The sequence below is a fragment of the Oryctolagus cuniculus genome, chromosome 10 (assembly GCF_964237555.1).
Source record: "Oryctolagus cuniculus chromosome 10, mOryCun1.1, whole genome shotgun sequence".
NCBI lineage: Eukaryota > Metazoa > Chordata > Mammalia > Lagomorpha > Leporidae > Oryctolagus > Oryctolagus cuniculus.
The window spans coordinates 42,070,038-42,083,059 of record NC_091441.1 but is presented as its reverse complement, the minus strand read 5'-3'; the positions used below and the strand labels follow the sequence as shown (position 1 = coordinate 42,083,059).

Here is a 13,022-nt window from a genome sequence, read left to right as displayed (position 1 = left end):
CTCAATCTAAGGAGTACTCAGAACCCACCCCTCAAAAACCAGGGAGAAGGAGTAACTATGAACAAGCAGGAGCCCTGTTGATATGCTTTAAGGTCTCTTTAAAGGTAGCTTTACGCATTAATAATCAAAATGGAACAGGCACACATCTGTCATAAAAAATGCAAAGTAAAATCCTTTTAGTATCCAATATATTTAATAACTTAATGTAGATCCATTTATTTCTTTGATTTTTTTCCTATTATGTAAAAGAACAAGAGAAAACCAGTTTAAAGTTAGTGAATATATGATCTATTTAAAAATAAAGTCTCAAAATTAGGCAATTATGGAACATTAAAGCATTTTGGATAAATGCTGTTTTGTCAGGCTACTTCTTTCCTTTTAATTTCAGGCTTACAAATCTTATAAAAATTTTTAATTTTAAAAAATAATTTTTCCTAAGTATTCACTGAAGAAAATTTTTGAAAAATCAGGAAAAGCAGAAAGAAAACATTTGATCCTAACTTCAGAAAGGCAAATTTTTAACTTTAGTGAATTTTCTTCCGGCCTATTTAAGGTAACATTGTAACTACTCTCTATACAGCATTTTGATTGATTCCTACTTAATATCATGCCAAAATTTCCCCCATGTCACTAGAATTCCTTGTAAACATCATTTTTTTTTATTTTTATTTACGTTTTCATCAGAGTGCTTCTAATATTCAGTAAGTACACAAATATTTTTAAATTATTTATTTATTTGAGAATCACAGAGACAGATGGACAAGAAGAGACGGACAGAGAGAGCTGGTTCCCAAGTGCTCCGTCATTCCCCAGATGCCGGCAATGGCCCTGGCTGGAGCCGAAGTCAGCAGTTGGGAACTCCATTCAGGTTTCCCGGAAACTCAATCACTTGAGCCATTACTTGCTACCTCACAGGGTCTGCGCTAGCAGCAAGCTGGAGTCAGGAGTCAGAGCTGGGAATTGAACCCAGGAACCACGATATGACACATGGGCATCTTAACCAATGCCTTAACCATGAGGTCAAATGCCTGCCACCATCAATCTTGCGTGCACAGATTTATGAACTCCGACATGTATGTACACTAATGGAATGAATGCCATCCAGATCTATTTAAAAAAAAAATCCCAGGACTTTAGAAGGCTTCTTTTTGCCATCTTCAGTTTTACCTGTTCTTGAGCTGGTTTTAAATGGAGTCACATTGGGGCCAGCGCTGTGGCACAGCGGGTAAAGCTACTGCTTGCAGTTCTGGCATCCCATATGGGCACCAGTTTGAGTCTCGGCTACTCCACTTCTAATCCAGCTCTCTGCTATGGCCTGGGAAAGCAGTAGTAGATGGCCCAAGTCCTTGGGCCTCTGCACCCACGTGGAAGACCCAGAAGCAGCTCCTGGCTCCTGGCTTCGAATCAGCACAGCTCCGGCTGTTGCGGCCAATTGGGGAGTGAACCATTGGATGGAAGACATCTCTCTCTCTCTCTCTGTCTCTCCTTCTCTCTCTCTCTCTCTGCCTCTCTCTCTCTCTGTAACTCTGACTTCCAAATAAATAAAATCTTTTTAAAAATGGTGTTTATAGTGTTCCTTGCAGGAAGAGATAAATCATTTATTCATTCTACTAAAGATGGATCCAATTTGAGGCTATTGTGAATAAAGATACTATGAACATTCCTATACTGCCTCTTTTGGACATAAACACCCATTTCTCTTGGATATATATCCAGGAGTAGAATTGCTACATCATATGAAAAATATATGTTTAGCTTTGGTTGATATTGCCAAACTGTTCTGCAAATTGGCATAGCAAGTTAACCTTCACCAGCATCATTTGAGTTTCAGTTATTCACATTCTCAACAACACTTGGTATTATCCATCTTTTCATTTTAATCATTCTCCTGATAGTGTCATTGTTGCTCAGTGTAGTTTTGATTCTAATTTCCTTGGCTACTATTGATGTTTTTCATTTAGATATCTTAGTGTGAAATGACCGTGGAAATCTTGCCGTTACTTTCCATTGTGTTGTCTGCTCTTTTTTATTGATTTATAGGAGTTCTTTATTATATCTCAGGTACAAAGTCTCCTATTCTGTAGTTTGCATTTTCACTCTCTTAATGGTGTCTTTTGATGAATAATAGTTCTTAATTTTAATGAAGTCCAATATATCCATCTTTTCTTTTCTGTTGAGCTTTCGTGTCTCATGGAGAACAATCTGTCTACAATATCATGGAGATATTCTCCTAAAACATCATTTTCAATAACTGCATAATAATTTATTTCAGAATTCACCACATGTCTATTATTAGATACTTAGAGTGTGCCCTATTTTCCTTTACTGTAAATAGTAACTTAAAAAATTTATGACTAATACCTAACCCAGATCCAAGAAGCATGGAGATAGCTGGATACATTCCGAAGGGGGAGACAACAATACCCCACACGCTCAGTGTATCATATTCAAATTCCCGAAGCAAAAGCAAACAGGAGATCTGGAAGGTAATCAAAGTGAAAAGAAGCATTATATACAGAGAACAAAAGTGAGGATGACTGTAGGCTGGAGGAAGGGTGCGGTGAGAAGGACCACTATGCTCCTAAATCTGTATATATGAAGAACAGGAAATTTGTTTGCCTCATATAAATAAAAAAACTTTTTAAATTTTTTAAAAAAGAATTATTGTAGACTACTCATGAGAAAATAAGAAGATAACTGGGTGACGTAGATGGGCCGGCATTGTGGCACAGCAGGCTAAGTTGCCTCTGCAGTTCGGGCATCCCATGGGAGCTTGAGTCCCTGCTGGGAAAGCAGCAGAAGTGGGAGATGGGATGGAGTTTCAGGCTTCTGGCTTCAGCCTTGGGCAGCCCTAGCTGTGGCGCTCTCTCTCTCTCTCTCTCTGTGTGTGTGTGTGTGTGTAACTCTGCCTTTCAAATAAATAAGGTATATCTGTTTTAAAAAGTGCTAAAAGTATGGGGCCGGAGCTGTAGCATAGTAGGTTAAGCCTTTGCTTATGGCGCCAGCATCCTATATGAGCATCAGTTCAAGTCATAGCTGCTCCACTTCTGATCCAGCTTGCTGCTACTGACCTGGGAAGGCAGTGGAAAATGGCCCAAGTGCTTGAGCCCCTGCACCCACATGGAAAGACCCAGAAGAAGCTCCTGGCTCCTGGCTTCGGATTGGCCCAGCTCTGGCCATTGTGGCCATTTGAGGGGTGAATCAGCGGATGGAAGACTTTCTCTCTTTCTCTCTCTACCTCTGCACCTCTGTAACTCTGCCTTTCAAATAAATAAATAAATCTTTTTTTAAAAAAAGTGCTAAAAGTAAAAGATTTCAATCTAGAATCCTATGCCCAGCAAGAAAAAAGGGAGAATGAAATACTTTATCAGTCAAACACTGAGGAAATTCATATCCAGCAGAACCATTTTACTAGAAATACTAGAGTATTTAGTATTTGTTCAGGTAAAAAAATACATATATATGTGTGTATATATATACATACATATAAATCAGACTGAAACTTAGATCTACACAAACAGATTTTGAAAACTAGAAATGGAATCAATTAATGTAAATAACGATTTTTTCTTATTTTTAATTGCTCTAAGAAGTAACTGACTCCTATTGCAAAATAGTAGCAATGTAGCACATGCTTCAGGCATATGCTAAAGTTATTATGATAATAGAACAAAGGGTAGGAGGAAGAAATTGAGAATACACAGTTGTAAAGCCATGTGAAATGCCATATTACTATTTCAAAGTAAACTTTAATTAAAAATGTATATTTTATATCCTAAGGCAACTGTGAAAAAATTTAAAGAAGTATACATAATAATTCTAGAAGGAATATCAAAAAGAACAATAAAAATTATCAAATAACCAAAGAGAAGGCAGAGAAAGGGAGAAAAGGATCAAGGAACAGGTAGAAGAAAGAACAATCAGCAAGGGTGCAGATTTAATTCAATCATCAATAATCACATTAAATGTGCTCCAGTGGAGAAAGATATAACATGCAAAAACTAACCAGAGGAAAGCTGGAGTAATTATGTTAATCTCAGAGAATAGAAACTCCAGAACAAAGAACAAAGAGATAAAGGGATAAAGAACAATATTGCATACTGATAAATGAACACACACCAAACAAAATCTGTTGGAACTAAACGAATAAATAGAGAAATTCCCAATTATGGAAGAGACTTCAACATTCCTTTCTTGACAGCTGGCTGGACCAGCAGAAGTAGGCAAAAACTCAAGTGCAGATGAGAAAGGTCTGAACAATGCACTCAGCCACGTCTTCTCTGAGATGTCATGAGAACAGCTCTCAGGGTCTTCACTTGTTGAGCTGGGCATCTGGTGGGCCACAGTGTTGGGAGATTCTACATTATTTCTTTGGTAATTCCTTCCCTTCTGCTTTTATGAAATTCCTATTAGATGCTGGATTCTTAAATCTCTAATTTCTTCTTTTTATTATTGTTCCTACCTTCCTTAATTCTGTGTCTTCATCTTCTTAATCTACATTCTGGGAGTTTTTTTTTTTTTTTTAACTCCACCTTTTACTTGTTCTGTTGGATTTTAAATAACAGTTACATCATATTTTAGTTTTCCAAATGCTCTTTCTTGTTTGCCAATTATTTCCTTTTTCAGAGACTCTTTTAAAAAATGTTTTAAAGAAGCATTTATTTATTTATTTGAAAGTCAGAGCATCAGAGACAGAGGAAGACAGAGAGGGAGATCTTCCATCCTGTGGTTCACTACCCAAATGTCCACAACCACGAGAGATCGTCCAGGCCAAAGCAAGGAGCCAAGAACTCCACCCCGGTCTCCCATGCGGGTGGAAGGAACCCCAGTACTTGAGCCAGCACCTGCTGCCTTCCAGGATGCACATCAACAGAAAGCTGGATTGGAAGCATAAACCAGGACTCAAACCAGGACTGTGATACGGGATTTAGGCGTCCCAAGCTGCAGCTTAACTGCTGAACCAAACGCTCGCGTTTCCATCTTCACTTTGCAGCACAGAGAGGCTGAACACATTGCTCAAGGTCACGTGTGCTTATAAAGCCCTGCTGTCACCAGCACCCGAATCTGCCTCTGGCTGTGGTCTTACCACATTCCTCTCACTGCCCTTCCTCTGTCTCCTTTACTGGATCTTCTCTGAGCTCCTGTCTCTTTTTTAATTATATTTTTAAATCTTTTCATATAGACAGAGATTTCATAAACTTCACAGACACAATTCTAAGAATATAATACTTTCCACTTTCCCCCTTTTTTTAAAAAAATATTTTGCAGTAACACACTCAATTTGCTTTCTAATCACAGGCTTAATGCTCCTCTAAAGAAAGAGTTCTGCGGGTAAGAAGCAGAGAGCCCACTGTTCCTCAGGAATACAGACAAGGGCTATAAAACGACTCAAAGCACAAGATGTCAATTTCGCTCATATACATTATTATGGGGTTTTTGGGTACTGTGTGTATTAGCTACTACGAATCAGAGAAAACATGATACTTGTCTATTTGGGTTACAGATTTTTGTTTCAATTTTCTATCCTTCCTTCATTGTCTCTGTTTTCTCCAAGTTCCATCTGCCTCTCTCTCCTGTTTTTTTTTTTTTTTAAAGATTTATTTATTTATTTATTTATTTAAGAGAGAGAGAGAGAGAGAGAGAGAGAGAGAGAGAGAAAGGTCCTCCATCTGCTGGTTCACTCCCCAGATGACCCAAACAGCTGGAGCTGGGTTGATCTGAAGCCAGGAGCCAGGAGTTCCACCCAGGTCTCCCACTCAGGTACAGGGGCCCAAGTGCTTGGGCTATCTTCTACGGCTTTCCCAGGCCATAAGCAGAGGGCTGTATTAGAACAGGAACATCCAAGACATTAACTGGTGCCCAAATGGAATGCCAGTGCCACAAGCGGTTGCTTAGCCTACTATGCCATAGCGCTGGCTCCTCATAATTTTTTATTATCTGATTTTCATGTTGAGGCTTTTCTTCATTATCTCATCATCTTGATTGGAAGGAACTTCTTTATATGTAAGTGGCAGCTTCAAGAGTATGTGAAAGGATGGGTTTTTCTTTAAAATGCTGGAGTCCTTTCTGTGGGTTCTTCTTAAAGTGAGTTTTAATCCATCTTTCTTTTGTTAGGGCCCTTCAGAGACTATCAATAAACAGAAGGGGAGCCGGCCTTCTGGCACAGGGGGTTTAGCTGCTGCCTGCGATGCCGGCATCCCATATCAGAGTGCCAATTGGGTCCCGGCTATTCTGCTTCCTGGTCCAGCTCTGTGCTAACCTGCCTGGGAAGCAGTGGATGATGGCCCAAGTGCTTGAGTCCCTGCCACTCATGCAGAACACTTGGATGGAGTTCCTGACTTCCGACTTCAGCCTGGCACAGACCTGCTGTTGCCCACATGTGGGGAGTGAACCAGCAGATGAAAGATCTCCTTGACTGTCTCTTGCAAGCCCAGTCACTCTAACTTCCAAATAAAGAAGATGTTAAGAAAAAAAAAAAATGGGATGCAGGGAGGTATTAAATGTCTGGTCACCTGTGTTGTAGACAGGATAGGAGGAAAGGGTGGATATCGCACAGTTCATTGATATTCACTTATTTGTTTTTAATTGTTTTATTTATTTAAGAGAGAGACAGAGCGCTTCCATCTGCTGGTTTGCTCAAACACCTGCTACAATTGAGGCTGGAAAGGGACCAAGGCTGGGAGCTGGGAACTCAATTCAGGTCTCCCGCATGGGTGGCTGAAGCCCAATTACTTAAGCCATCACCACTGCTTCCCATGGTCTGTGCCAACAGGAAGCTGAAGTCAGGAGCCAGAGCCCCAGACGTCACACCGAGATATTCCACTGTGTGATGCTAGTGTCTCAACCTGTATCTTAATCTCTAGGCCAAATGCCTGCCCCTACTTTCACTTAACTTTCCCTGTTGCTGAGGCCACCAATGCACCTGTATCCCTGCATCTGTGCCTTAGCACTTGTCAAGACTAACAACATAGCTTGTGGAGCCCAGTGGAAACTGAAAAAGCAGAGTGCCTTATGATGGCAGAGCATTAACCCATAAGTCACACACATGTAAAGCAAGCCATCCAGTGTGCTTGCACACAGGAATAGCCTCCCTGTGTCCTGTGGAGGGGGCTGGTGGCCTGGTGGAGGATGAGGTTCTTATAAGAAGAATTCACAGGGACCATTGCCATGGCTCACTTGGTTAATCCTCCACCTGCGGCGCCGGCATCCCATATGGGCGCTGGGTTCTAGTCCCGGTTGCTCCTCTTCTAGTCCAGTTCTCTGCTGTGGCCCGGGAGGGCAGTGGAGGATGGCCCAAGTGCTTGGGCCCTGCACCTGCATGGGTGACCAGGAGGAAGCACCTGGCTCCTGGCTTCGGATTGGCGCAGCACCGCCCTTAGAGGCCATTTGGGGAGTGAACCAATGGAAGGAAGACCTTTCTCTCTCTCTCTCTCTCTCTCTCTGTGTCTATAAGTCTACCTGTCAAAAAAAAAAGAAAAAAAAAAGAAGAAGAAGAAGAAGAAGAAGAAGAAGAAGAAGAAGAAGAAGAAGAAGAAGAAGAAGAAGAATTCACCTGGGGTCCCTCTGCCCTGGGTGCAACCTCACACCTCCCTTGCCTGCGGTTTTTGAGGTCTCCAAAGAGGAGCCAGTTAAGGTTCTGGGGAACCTGTCTCCCTTCAGAGAAGCACTCTGAAATCCTTCTGTACTTTTAAAAAATATTCATTTGAGTTTTAAAAAAAATATTTATTTGAAAGATAGAGCTACTGAGAGGTTCAGGGAGGGAAAGATCTTCCATTCCCTGGTTCGCTCCCCAAATGGCTGCAATGGCTGGGATGGGCCAGGCCAAAGCCAGGAACCTAAAACTCCATCCAGGTCTCCCACGTGGGTAGTAGGGGCCCAAGCACTCAGGCCATCTTCCACTGCTTTCCTAAGTGCATTACTAGGGAACTGGATTAGAAGTGGAGCAGCTGGGACTTGAACCGGTGCCCTTATGGAATGCCAATGCTGCAGGGGCAGCTTTACCCGCTATGCCACAACACTGGCCTCTCTGCTCACCCTGTTAAAATAATGTGTTCAAATTTCTCCTCCATTATTTTCTTTAATGTTTTTTGTCCTTATGGGTAAGGATACTACTTGTTTCTCTCTCTCTCTCTCTCTTTTTTTTTTTTTTTTTTTTTTTTTTGACAGGCAGAATGGACAGTGAGAGAGAGAGACAGAGAGAAAGGTCTTCCTTTTGCCATTGGTTCACCCTCCAATGGCCGCCGCTGCCGGAGCGCTGCGGCCGGAGCACCACACTGATCCGATGGCAGGAGCCAGATGCTTCTCCTGGTCTCCCATGGGGTGCAGGGACCAAGCACTTAGGCCATCCTCCACTGCACTCCCTGGCCATAGCAGAGAGCTGGCCTGGAAGAGGGGCAAGCGGGACAGAATCCCGGTGCCCTGACCAGGACTAGAACCCGGTGTGCCAGCACCGCAGGTGGAGGATTAGCCTGTTGAGCCGCAGCACCGGCCATTTCTTTACTATAATTTAGTAGAGTTTTAAGAGGAGGAGAGGTAAGTGTATGGGATTGACCTGCCATTTATGATGATGTCAAAATATCAGTAAAGAAATAATGACCAACGGCAAAGGAAGACCTTTCTCTCTGTATCTCTCTCTCACTGTCCACTCTGTCAAAAAAAAAAAAAAAACTAAAAAAAAAAAAAAGAAAGAAAGAAAGAATGACTGTGCCGATGTGTGGCGTAGGGGGTAAAGCCGCTGCTCCACTTCTGATCCAGCTTTCTGCTATGGCCTGGGAAAGCAGTAGAAGATGGCCCAAGTCCTTGGACCCCTGCACCCACACAGGAAGACCCAGAGGAAACTCCTGGCTCCTGGCTTTGGATCAGCACAGCTCAGGCAGTTGTGGCCAACTGGGGAGTGAACCATCCTATGGAAGACCTCTTTCTCTCTCTCTCTCTCTGCCTCTCCTTCTCTCTCTGTATAACTCTGACTTTCATAGTAAATAAATAAATCTTAAAAAAAAAAAAAGAAAGAAAGAAAGAAGGAAGGTAAGAATGACTATGAGAGACCCAAGATAACATGAAGCTCCTATGGACCTTAAGTCGCTGAATGTGAATCTTCCTGCTGGGCGGCCCTGGAGCCAGACTGCCAGGCTCCCATGCCAGCTCTACCACTCAGCAGCTGCGTGAGAAGGCAGGTTTACAGGGTGACCTTGTCCCAGAGTCTGGAGGAATCAGCCACTAAGTCCACCTCTGCACTCTTTGTTGGTTCACCCTCTATTCTCTCCTGTGTCTTATTTGTGCATCCAAGTCCAGGCGAGCATGCCTGAAGGGCCTGGATTCCTCCCCCACCCCCATCCCTGACCAGGGCTGTGAATGACTGGGATCCTGCTGGTATGGGGAGGGACCATGGCTGCCCAGAACTTTTTAAATTAATAGCAGCAGAAATACAAGCCACATAGAATTAAACAAGCCTGTTTTGGCTAAATTAAATAATCCATCACAAAGCAGAGTAAAGCAGGCCCCAAAACAACAAGTGACAGTTTGTCCACTTGTATCTGTGCATCTGCCTATGCGTGGCTCTCATTCTCCCACACAGATACAAGTGGACAAGTGTATGTTTGTGGCTTTTTGAGGTCATCTAAGGTATTATTCACACACCTGAGAGCAGAGGCTGGAAGTTAGCACTTCAGTTGGAAAGATAAAGGCAGCTGTAACACAGCCGACAGAGTTCTCATCTCCTAGGAAACGGAGTGACTACAAGGAGAAGGTGAATGGAATCCAGGAGGGAAAACCTAGCACAGCAGAATGCAGGCTGTCTGAACCTTTGATCCTGCTCCACCCAGGCCAGCTTTGAAACAAGCTGTGCGATGCGTGAGGCGCTGGAATCTTCAGGGGCAGAAGTACTGCACCTGCATAAACAGACTTCTTGCTTCCTCCTAAACCCATCAAAAGCCGACTCTTTGTTAAAGGGGATGCTCATGTTTCTGAATTCATATTTTCCCTGTCAAAAGAGTGATTTCTTATTATTCTGGTGCCACTTGAGAGAAGAGGTAAAATTCCTAGATCTATTAGGAGAAATAGCATAGTTCCCAGAAAGAAAAGAAACTAGGACATGTTAGATTCAGAGGAAGTGAACAGAAACAGAGCCTGAACCAAAATGCTGCTGACTAGAACCAGAAGGTAGCAGAAAAGAAGAAACGTGAAAAAAACAGTATGATTCCTGGAGAAACAATACTGAATCTACAGAACCTTCTGGAAAAGAAACATAGGGTGGATGGATGGATGGATGGACAGACAGACAGACAGGTAATCATGCAAAAAATTAGTCCTGGGCTCTCCACACTGGACAGTCACTCCACCAGGGAGGAGAGCTGATGAAGGGACTCAGTATGTTTATTAGAGGGACCACCTTTGTTCCAAATACGCTCCACCTCAGTTTGCAAGCTAGTGGGAGGACTTTCAAGGAGAAAGGGCAGTTGGGGGGAGGGGGGTGGGGAAGCCACAGGAAACAAAATGGGTCCTGAAATTCTTAGGCAAACGGTAAGTCAAAACACTAGTCACAGGATAAGTCACAAGAATAGCAGTTAGCTTTTGTTAGTTAAAATGTGAAAAGGAAAGGGAAGGTTAGTGTTTAGACAGATAGATAACTGATAGATGGATGATGTTAGAAAGGAAGATAGAAACCGGCCTAGGTGTGTGAAAGGGGCCCAAAGAAAACAGAGCACCTGTGGAAAGGAAGGGATTGGAGCAGCCTTAGAAGCAGTTCTGTGTTTTACACTACAAAGTCCTGCCTAAGCCCCAGTCGCTGTGTGGGTGGCCCCGGCCCAGGGGAGTCCCCTCTGCCTGAAACAAGAGGGCTACCCTAAAACCTTGGGAAGAATTTCACCTATTTCACACCCACCAAACCCTTTGTCCCTGCGGAGAGGGTTGAGGGGAAGGAGAAACAGTGGGAAGAATTGGACCCCATTCTCTCTCTCTGTCTCTCTCTCTCTCTCTCTCTTTGACAGGCAGAGTGAGACAGTGTGAGAGAGAGAGAGGTCTTCCTTTTTCCGTTGGTTCACTCCCCAAATGGCCGCTACAGCTGGCGCTGTGCCTATCTGAAGCCAGGAGCCAGGTACTCCCTCCTGGTCTCCCATGCAGGTGTAGGGCGGGGAGTTGGGGCTTGACTGTAAGAAGTCACGTGAAGTAGTGATGGAGTAGCTCTGTATCTTGAAACAAGTAACGCTTACAGGAATCTACACAGATGACAACATGGCACAGAATTATACACACGCCTTGTACCAACATCCGTTTCCTCATTTTACTACTGTACAAGCGCTCTTCAAGAAGTTCATGGAAAATGTGTTATGAAAAAGCTTTTCATGGATTTGAAAAAGTTTTTGCACCAAAAGGAACTTGTGCTTTAATTCCATTTCCATGAACTTTTAAAATATTTCATATTATAGTTATACGAGGTAGAAACATTGTGGAAAACGGGGAAGGGTACAAAGGACCTCCCTCCTATTTTAGTAGCTTCCTTTGAATTTTTAATTATTCTTAAATGAAAGTTTTTACAAAGCAGCCAGGAACAAAAATTATATTACTGATTAATAAATAAAATTTGTGATAGTGCCTGCATTGTGGCACAGCAGGCTAAGCTGCTGCCTAAGATGCCAGTATCCCATATCACCCATGGTTTGAGTCCCAGCTGCCCCACTTCCAGTCCAGCTCTCTTTCTAATGTGCCTGGGAAGGCAACAGAAGATGGCCCAAGAGTTTGGGTCCATGCACCCCAGATGGAGTTTCTAGCTTCTTGCTCCTGGCTTTGGCCTGGCCCCAGTCTAGGCTGTGGCAACCATTTGGGGAGTGAACAAGCAGATGCAATATTTCTCTCTTTCTCTCTCTCTCTGTAACTCTCTCTTTCAAATAGAATAAATAAATCTTACAAAAAATAATGTGTGTGAAAGATGATTCCTCAACAGTGACAAACAAAGTCAGGAAATAGCGAGATGGAATCTTCAGTATGCTGAGACAACTATTAATCTAGGACTGTATGCCCATGGAAACTCTTGGAAGAATCAAACTGAATTAAAGATACGTTCTGTCGGTTATGTCCCATCAGCCCTTTGGTGCCACCCTCCATTCTCTTCCTGGGTGCTACCTACAGAGGTGGCAGCCCCCTACTTGGCATCGTGGCTGCCCTCAGATCCCTGGTTAAGCCTAGGATCATCAAAAAGAGGACCAAGAGGCTCATCCAGCACCAGTCAGACTGATTTGTCAGATTAAATGTAGCTGGTGGGTAGGGCCGGCGCCGCGGCTCACTAGGCTAATCCTCCGCCTTGCGGCGCCGGCACACCGGGTTCTAGTCCCGGTCAGGACGCCGAATTCTGTCCCAGTTGCCCTTCTTCCAGGCCAGCTCTCTGCTGTGGCTAGGGAGTGCAGTGGAGGATGGCCCAAGTACTTGGGCCCTGCACCCCATGGGAGGCCAGAAGTACCTGGCTCCTGCCATCGGATCAGTGCGGTGCGCCGGCCCCAGCGCACCGGCTGCGGCGGCCATTGGAGGGTGAACCAACGGCAAAGGAAGACCTTTCTCTCTGTCTCTCTCTCTCACTGTCCACTCTGCCTGTCAAAAAAAAAATAATTAAAAAAAAAATTAGCTGGTGGGAACCCAGAGGTATTTGACAACAAGATGTGCAGAAGGTTCAAGGGCCAGATCTTAATGCCCAGGATTAGTTACAGAACAACAAGAAAACAAAGCCCACGCTGCCCAGTGAAGTTCCCAGGCCACAGTGGCAAGGAGCTGGAGGTGCTGCTGATGTGCTCAAACCTTCCTGTGCGGAGATTACTCACAGTGTTCCCTCCAGGAACCGCAAAGCCATTGAGGAGAGAGCGGCCCAGCTGCCCATCAGAGCTTCCAACCCCAGTGCCAGGTTGCACAGCAAAGAAAACAAATAGACAGCTTGGGTGCATAAAACCTTGAAAGCTGAAAAAGAAAAAAAAAAGATACGTTCTGTCAAACAGAAACGATTTAATACCAAATAACCTCTTTAATAACTAATAGTTGCA

The 13,022-nt window shown here is 43.6% G+C and overlaps 1 long non-coding RNA gene across 1 annotated transcript; it reads right to left on the bottom strand.

Moving 5' to 3' along the window:
• Positions 1-2,360: 2,360 nt before the first annotated feature.
• On the bottom strand, positions 2,361-9,688 carry LOC127492469 (uncharacterized). Its single transcript, XR_007922019.1, has 2 exons — positions 9,637-9,688; positions 2,361-2,479 (listed from the first exon to the last, which is right to left on the bottom strand). It is a non-coding gene; the product is annotated as an uncharacterized lncRNA (long non-coding RNA).
• Positions 9,689-13,022: the final 3,334 nt, after the last annotated feature.